Consider the following 7,112-nt stretch of genomic DNA (forward strand, 5'->3'; position numbering starts at 1 on the left):
CTACCGCTATTCCCTCCAATGAAATCTCTAAAACAATATAAAGCTCAAGAGGTTAAGAAATATGTTCATAGTTATCTACACAGAAGTAAGTGACAAAGCCAGGACTTAAACCAAGTATGTCGGACCCTAAAAACAGATGAATATCCTCACTGCATCTTTACTTTCCAAGAGCCCCTGGGAAATATGTTTGGCATAAAGCCGTCCATGGCAGCCTCACACAGCATTTCTGGGAACCCTTCCCAATGACCCTCATCTTCTGTACTCATAGCTGGACCCCCTGCCGACCCCAAGGGAGATACTCAAGAAATAAGACCCGTTTTTAAATATAAGTGCAGGTGGTCGTGGGTGCTGGGATTCTAGGCATACAGTCAAACTGTACTATGTAAATAGATAAGTCAGAATGTGAGCTTTTAAATCAAAGGTGTAAGTTTAAAAGTAACTTTATAAGAAAGTTAAATCAAAAGTTAAAGTTAAATTTTTAATATTAAGAGCAGGGTCTGAAACAAGTGTCTATGAGTCAGCAGGAGAAAAAAACTATTATTTTATAATAGCCGAACTTTAATGATACATACGTGGTCAACTTCTGAAAATGTTTGAGGTGGCTTAAATATACATGTAAGTGATTAATACAGGGGTAAAAGAATTAGCTTAAGTAGCAAAAGGGGAGAGATGCTTGAACCATGCTGCCAGAGAGTTCATGATCACATAAGGTAATCACAATCACTTAGGCCTCAACAACACTGTTCTCTCTGGTGCAAAACTCTAAAGCTGTGGACCTCAAAACTTAGGGTACCCAGGAATGACCTGGAAGGCCTATGTTAAACAAATGACTGGGATCCCTCTGCAGATTCTGACAGAGTAGGTCCTGCCTGGAACCTAGAAATCATTGTTTTCAACACACATTCCTGGTAGTTTTCATGAAGATAGTTTAGTGATCATCTATGAGAATGCTGATTTTCAAGAACTTCATGGCAGGCTCTCTGAACAACACAATCATCATCATTATCTCAAGAAGAAACTTAAGCAAAGAAATATTCTTTGAGTGACTTTTCAAAAAAGCTCAATCCTTGGTAAAACATTGAGGACAGAGGATTCTGTCACTGCCCTGGGAGGACATTTCCATCAGGAACTAAGGAAGTTTAGTGCAGATATTACCTTTCTGGCAATCCCACTCTCTTCAGAGATGGAGCTTGGAGAGCCTAGGAGAATGTATGTTTGGTTTCAGATCTTCATGTTGGGTCTCCACGTTGCCTCCAGAAGAGTGACTCAGTCTGGCATCTCTCCACAATATAAGGCCACATGCTTCCCGACTGGGTGGCAAAGACATTGGGGTCACAGGGTCCTCTTTCTCCTCTATTCTTTACATCTTGCCATAGCCCCTAATAAATCTAATTCCTCTAAGCACCACTCTGCTTGCCCCTCTGAATACCTACTGCTCCGGGTGTCCTCTGTGTACCCTAGTCTCTCCCTAGCCCACCTCTCTGTGCCCAAGAGACAGAGCACAAGGATCCCACCAACACCTCCTGTGCCTTCTAAGCTCTGGTTCCCTTTCTACTGGGTCAAAGGGTGGCACCAGCTGCAGTTATTCCTCTGCCAAAGGCCGGAGTTCTGAATGGCCATCCTCTCCAGGTTGTAGTGACCACCCCTCTCCTGTCCCTCTGCAAGCCCAGGAGGTAACAGTTCCCCCACTGATTTTAGCCCCAGGGTAGGGCACTTCCTTTGGTGGTGGTCTTTCACCTTACTCATGCTTTTGTAAATAGTCCTGCTCCTCAATTTCCCCATGCTATGAGCATGGAAAGAGAGATGAAGCTATACTACCCAAGAAAGAAAAAGGGACCTACTTCACAGTAATTAAAGAAACCCTCATGTGTCCAGGAAAGGTAACAACATTATTACGTAGAAAGGGAGCAACTAAAAACAAAATCATTAGCGGAACTTCATGCCACAATTCTAGCAACTATCCCTGCTTCTGTGTGTCTAGGCTTTAAATGAGTTCATTAATATGAGAGCATATTAAATCTTATTTTGAAAAGGGTTAAAAGTAGTAAATACCTAAAGGAGTGAATTGTGTAAGCAAAACCAATTTTTCTCATCTGTAAAACTAATTATTTTTATTATTATCCTTCAATTTGAACAGTTTACTAGGTGCTCTTACATGTATTTTCTTATTTGATGTGTCCCTTACACTAGCCTTGGAAAGGGGATAGGATTTTTCCCCTTTATAATATGGAGAATGGTGCTTTGAAAGTTTAAGGCATTTGCTCACAAACTCACATAAATGATCCAGGCAGATGTTCAGGGCTCTACCCACCATATAAGCCTAATTCAGGGGAGGTTTGCAGTTGTGGTGGCCAATAGGTTTCACACAACAGTCAGTTTGCATTGGTTGGTAGTAACTGTGCTGTGCTGAAAAGATTCTGAGGCCGTTTGGACTCAAGAGAAAAGAGTATCTCAACTAGCAATGTCTGGCAAGACATAGAATTGAGGAGCAATACCATGCCTCCTACAGATTTTCTGCTTTGACATAGTGTTTGAGAGCATGGGCTTTGGAAGGGTGAAGGCCTAAGTCAGGGCCTGACTCAGTCTCCCCACTCAACCTTCTGAGCCTTGGTTTCCTCATCTGCTGTCAAAGACCATAATATTAACTTCCCCACAGAGTTGTTTCTTTTTGTTCCCAACCTAAACTTATTTTCACATGAAAAGAAGCACCACCCTTATCTAAAAGGACAAATCGTGCAGAGAAAACTATGAACAGCATCCATTCTAGACTTAACAATTCAATCAATAAAAGTAGCAAAGTGCAGGAGGGGATAAGCTGGGCTTTGAGTTAGGAATGCTGGCATCTGTCCCGGTTTTCCATTCATAATTTTTTCTAGGGCTATGGAGATGCCCATAAAGGATTCTCATTCCTGTTGTAGGCCAAAGAGAGTGCAATCCAATGCAATGTTTTGATCACGGAGTCTTTATTGGACACAGGCTGGCATGAGTTGATGGCACTTGAAAATCAGCAAGGTACTTTCCAAAATAATTTATAACCCTTCCTTAAAAGTAGGTCCTGTTTGTCAGTCTTGATGAGTTCTGTCTGACCTGTGTAATCATCAGAACTTGAGTTAGTTTTTTAAATAACGGTTTCTTAATCTAGAGAATGAGATTGTTGGAACATAATTTTTTTAAAAAGAGTAATTTTCCTACTGGGAAAAGAAGTATGAAAACTATTTTTGTCAGTTTCCTAACTTTCTTGGTGCTATATTGTCTTTGTAGTAATGAAAATAATGGTAATAATATCATAATTTAGTATCTGTTTGAACGATTATTCTTCCCTTTAGAATCAATTTATTTTTCTCTTCTTATTTTTCTGGTGCCTTTGATTACCTCTCTTACTTTTTAAAATTTTTGTAATGCTTTTAGTTTTGTAAGCATTCATTTTCCTTGCAGAATGCAGCATGTGAGCATTACACGCATGCTTTGTTCATGATAATAACTGAAGTATGCCAGAAAACTTCCCATCCTGAAATACATCCTCCTCACACATGAAACTCCATGTTTCTAATAGTGGAATCCATCCCTCTGACTTGTGTTGTCTTTGCAGCTACAAATGCTCCTGGGAGGAACAGCAGCTTCAGTCCCTAAACCTTGGTGCAGCTGAGTTTATTAGAGGTTTTCCAGACCTTAACAAGAGCCTGTGACAGTACTAAGACCCTGGGGATGGTGAGAAGGAGTCTGGAACCAGGAGGCTGCTGTGTTTTACAGGATACTGGAGCGCAGTTCTCAATCAAAGGCTAGAGTTCAGAAAGACATGCCTCTCAGATCTGTCTACCTTTAAGCATTTTTTAAATTAATAACTGGATATTGACCATTAAAACCATCACAGGTATAGGAGTTTGTTGACTAAAATTTGTATTATAGATACAATTGAAATGTTTAGAAATCTTTATAAGAAAATCATTACTATTTAGTTCAGAAGCAATGCAAGTCAAGCTTAGGTCTACGGTTTTTGCTCCTGATCAGTAATATGTAGATGGCGTGTGTTCTTTACCCTCTCTAAATCTGGAAAGATGCATTTCATAGTGTTAGTGTCTCTAATCTCAAAAATTTTAACTTTCACTTTTAATTGTTGAAAATGTCATTCTGAAATCCAACAATGAATGAATGAATGTGTATATATTCATCATATATGTGTACACACACACAAATAAAACCTGTATCTCGCAGCCCACATATCTTGTTTAAGCTGCTCTTTCAGGAAGATTTATGACACTCTGCTTCACAAAGAAAGTTTAAAAGAGAGAAAGAAAACGAAATGAAACAGTGACTGTTCCCTAGTGCAATTACTCTGTCAAATACTCCCCTAGGGAAAGGAATTTGCTCTTATTGTGAAATAAATTAATATAGAAACCAGACTCCTGCGGTAACTTTTCTTTATCTCCAGGCAGTATTTTCCCACTACTGCTCTCAAAATTCACTTTTGGTGATACACATATGGGAGGTTGGAAATAGCTAGAAATTATATGTTTGAATTTTAAATATATTCCCATTTCCATAAATGTTAGCAGCTCCCCAAATTATCAGGGAGTACACAATCATTTAGAGATCGCCTGCCTCAGAAATCAATTGCTTGTCCTCTTCATCCTCGGTGGGGGGTGGAGGAGGAGAGGGAGCACTTTCTCTTACCACCTTTTCAACCCCACAAATGAGAATTTCTTTCCCAGAAGCTGCCACTTGCCCAGAAAATTTGGAATGACAAGGCCCATTGGGCTGCAAGAAGAGTGTAGACACGTCTAAGCTTAGTTAGTCCTTTTTCCAAAATCCACAACTCAGCATTCACTGGGAACCTTCACTCCCCACATGCCAGCTCAACCCCTCCGTGATTCCTAATTAGGCGTTCACTGCTCAATTAGTGCCCCATTAGCCTCGTACCATGTTAACTTTAAACTACTGGTCACATTTCTCTTCACTTCAGCCATATTATGAATGGATAGAACTTACAATCAATCATGAATACCCTTGCCAGCTGAAATTCACTCTAATCTTAAAACAACATAAGAGCAGTATATGTAAAATCGATTAGGGACTGTCTTAACCAAACTACAGAGCAAAGCAGGGTCTTTTAGGAGGAGGCTATTCAAGGGGGAAAAATCGGGAATATATAGTGCAAATAAACATCAGGCACACAGAAATGAAGATAATGACTAACTGCTCCATGCTGACCTTTATAATCTGCGATTCTGTGCCTTCCCTTTCTACGTCATGGAAGCCTTACTGATGAACAGGTATAAACCTCTTTTTGTAGCTTCCTCGGGGCAGATATTTCCATCTCTAAGTTATTTCACTTAGAAACAACTAATATTTATTGAGCTCTTACTTTCTACCAGGCTTTAGTCTAGGGGCTTTATATGTTTTAACTGTTTAATTCACACTGCACTGAAAGTTATCTTTCCTATCTCCATTCAATGGGAAAGAAAACTGAGGCTTAAAGATCATAGATACCACCGCATAGTGTAGAAAGCAAGAAGACCCTGAAGACAAGAGGCTCTATGTCCTATGCTACATTGTCTACTAGAAGGATTTTAAAATGCCAACAGGTTTAATAACAATAAGTATCCTTATCTATCATTTATTAAGCATCTACTACAGTATGTTCTTTTGCATGTCTGTGTGTGTGTATAAGTGTAATGTGTCTGCACTCTTATTTCCAGAATGATGCTGGCTCTTACACACACAAATGAAATAATGGTGGCAGGATAATGAACTGATTAAGAGCACAAGCTGTGGAGTCAGACTCTCAGATCAAATCTCACCTCCACCATGGCTAGCTGTGTGACCTTGTACAAATTACTTGAACTTTCTAAGACTCATCTATAAAATGAAGGCAATAATGGCAACTACTTGGTGGGGTGGTTGTGAGGATGAAAGGAAATAATCGCAGAGAAGGGCTTAGAACAGAGCCCAGTGCATAGTAAAAGTTAAATGAATACTGTAATTATTTTCTTCTGTTGACAGAGAAGAGATTTTTATAGTCAATAGGTAGACTGGCCTGTATGACTCCTCCACTAAAAATATAACTGGTTACATTGTGGTTTCACACCAATAAGCACTAAGAGATGGTAGACTTTTCTTTTTTATGGTGTTGATTTAGTTTGGCTTCATTGGGCAGTTCAGAAAGCACATCCTTTGACCCATTCCCGGTATTCTCTGCAAATTGCATGAACTTTTAGTCCAGACAAATTCAATGAAGTGTGAGAAAGGGCTACAGAAACAGAAACGAATGCAAAAAACATTGTATAATTCTAAGAAATTATAAATTACTTTCACTAAAAGGAATATTAAGGCATCATATTCTTTTCTATTAATTCTTCTATAAACAACACATTCTCAGTGTACAGAATTTAGAAAACAGAGAAAGGCACAAACATTTTTTAAAGACTAAAATAAGAAAAGAAAAATCAATCTCATCATCTTTTCACTGTTGGTTTTTTGAGGATAGATAATGAGTCAGTAAATACTGGCATGGCCACACCAATGGAAAACAGAGGAGTCCATTCTGATTGGCTGGACCCAGCTACAACAATTCCCAAATATTCCCAGAATTACCCTAGGCTTGTGCACGCTTTGCATTCGTATGTGTTTGTTTTTGGAAACACACTGAATATATATGCTCATTCAGATTTTAAAATTGCTTTTATCACTTATATAATGAACTTTTCCTGTCATTAGACATTCTTTACAGGCATGATTTTAAAATCATCTACTAATAATGCAATAGAGTTGATATCATGATTTATTGAGACATTCTATTAGTGTTCAATATTCATGTAGTTTTCAATTTTTGTTATCATAAATATCTTTTTTACATAAACCTTTGAGTAGCTAATGTGTTATAATTTGAAGCACATATTTACTTACATGCCAAAATAACATTTTAATTTTAGCACAAGCTGTTACTTCTACAAGTTACTGGGTTATTTGGTATGTTTGTGGGGATTCTGCTACTAGGAATGAAATTCACACCTGCCTTACATATAACACTAAATGTAAATGAGTGTAAAAGTGTTCTATAAATGGTAAGTTTCTATACAGCTGTGTTATTATGATTATTTATGATAGCATTAGTA

At 38.4% G+C, this 7,112-nt stretch overlaps 1 long non-coding RNA gene across 1 annotated transcript; it reads left to right on the forward strand.

Moving 5' to 3' along the window:
• Positions 1 to 2,859: 2,859 nt before the first annotated feature.
• Positions 2,860 to 4,400, forward strand: LOC100589285. The gene is made up of 2 exons (XR_121864.2): positions 2,860 to 3,012; positions 3,590 to 4,400. It is a non-coding gene; the product is annotated as an uncharacterized LOC100589285 (long non-coding RNA).
• Positions 4,401 to 7,112: the final 2,712 nt, after the last annotated feature.

This window comes from Nomascus leucogenys, chromosome 6, assembly GCF_006542625.1.
Source record: "Nomascus leucogenys isolate Asia chromosome 6, Asia_NLE_v1, whole genome shotgun sequence".
Lineage (NCBI taxonomy): Eukaryota > Metazoa > Chordata > Mammalia > Primates > Hylobatidae > Nomascus > Nomascus leucogenys.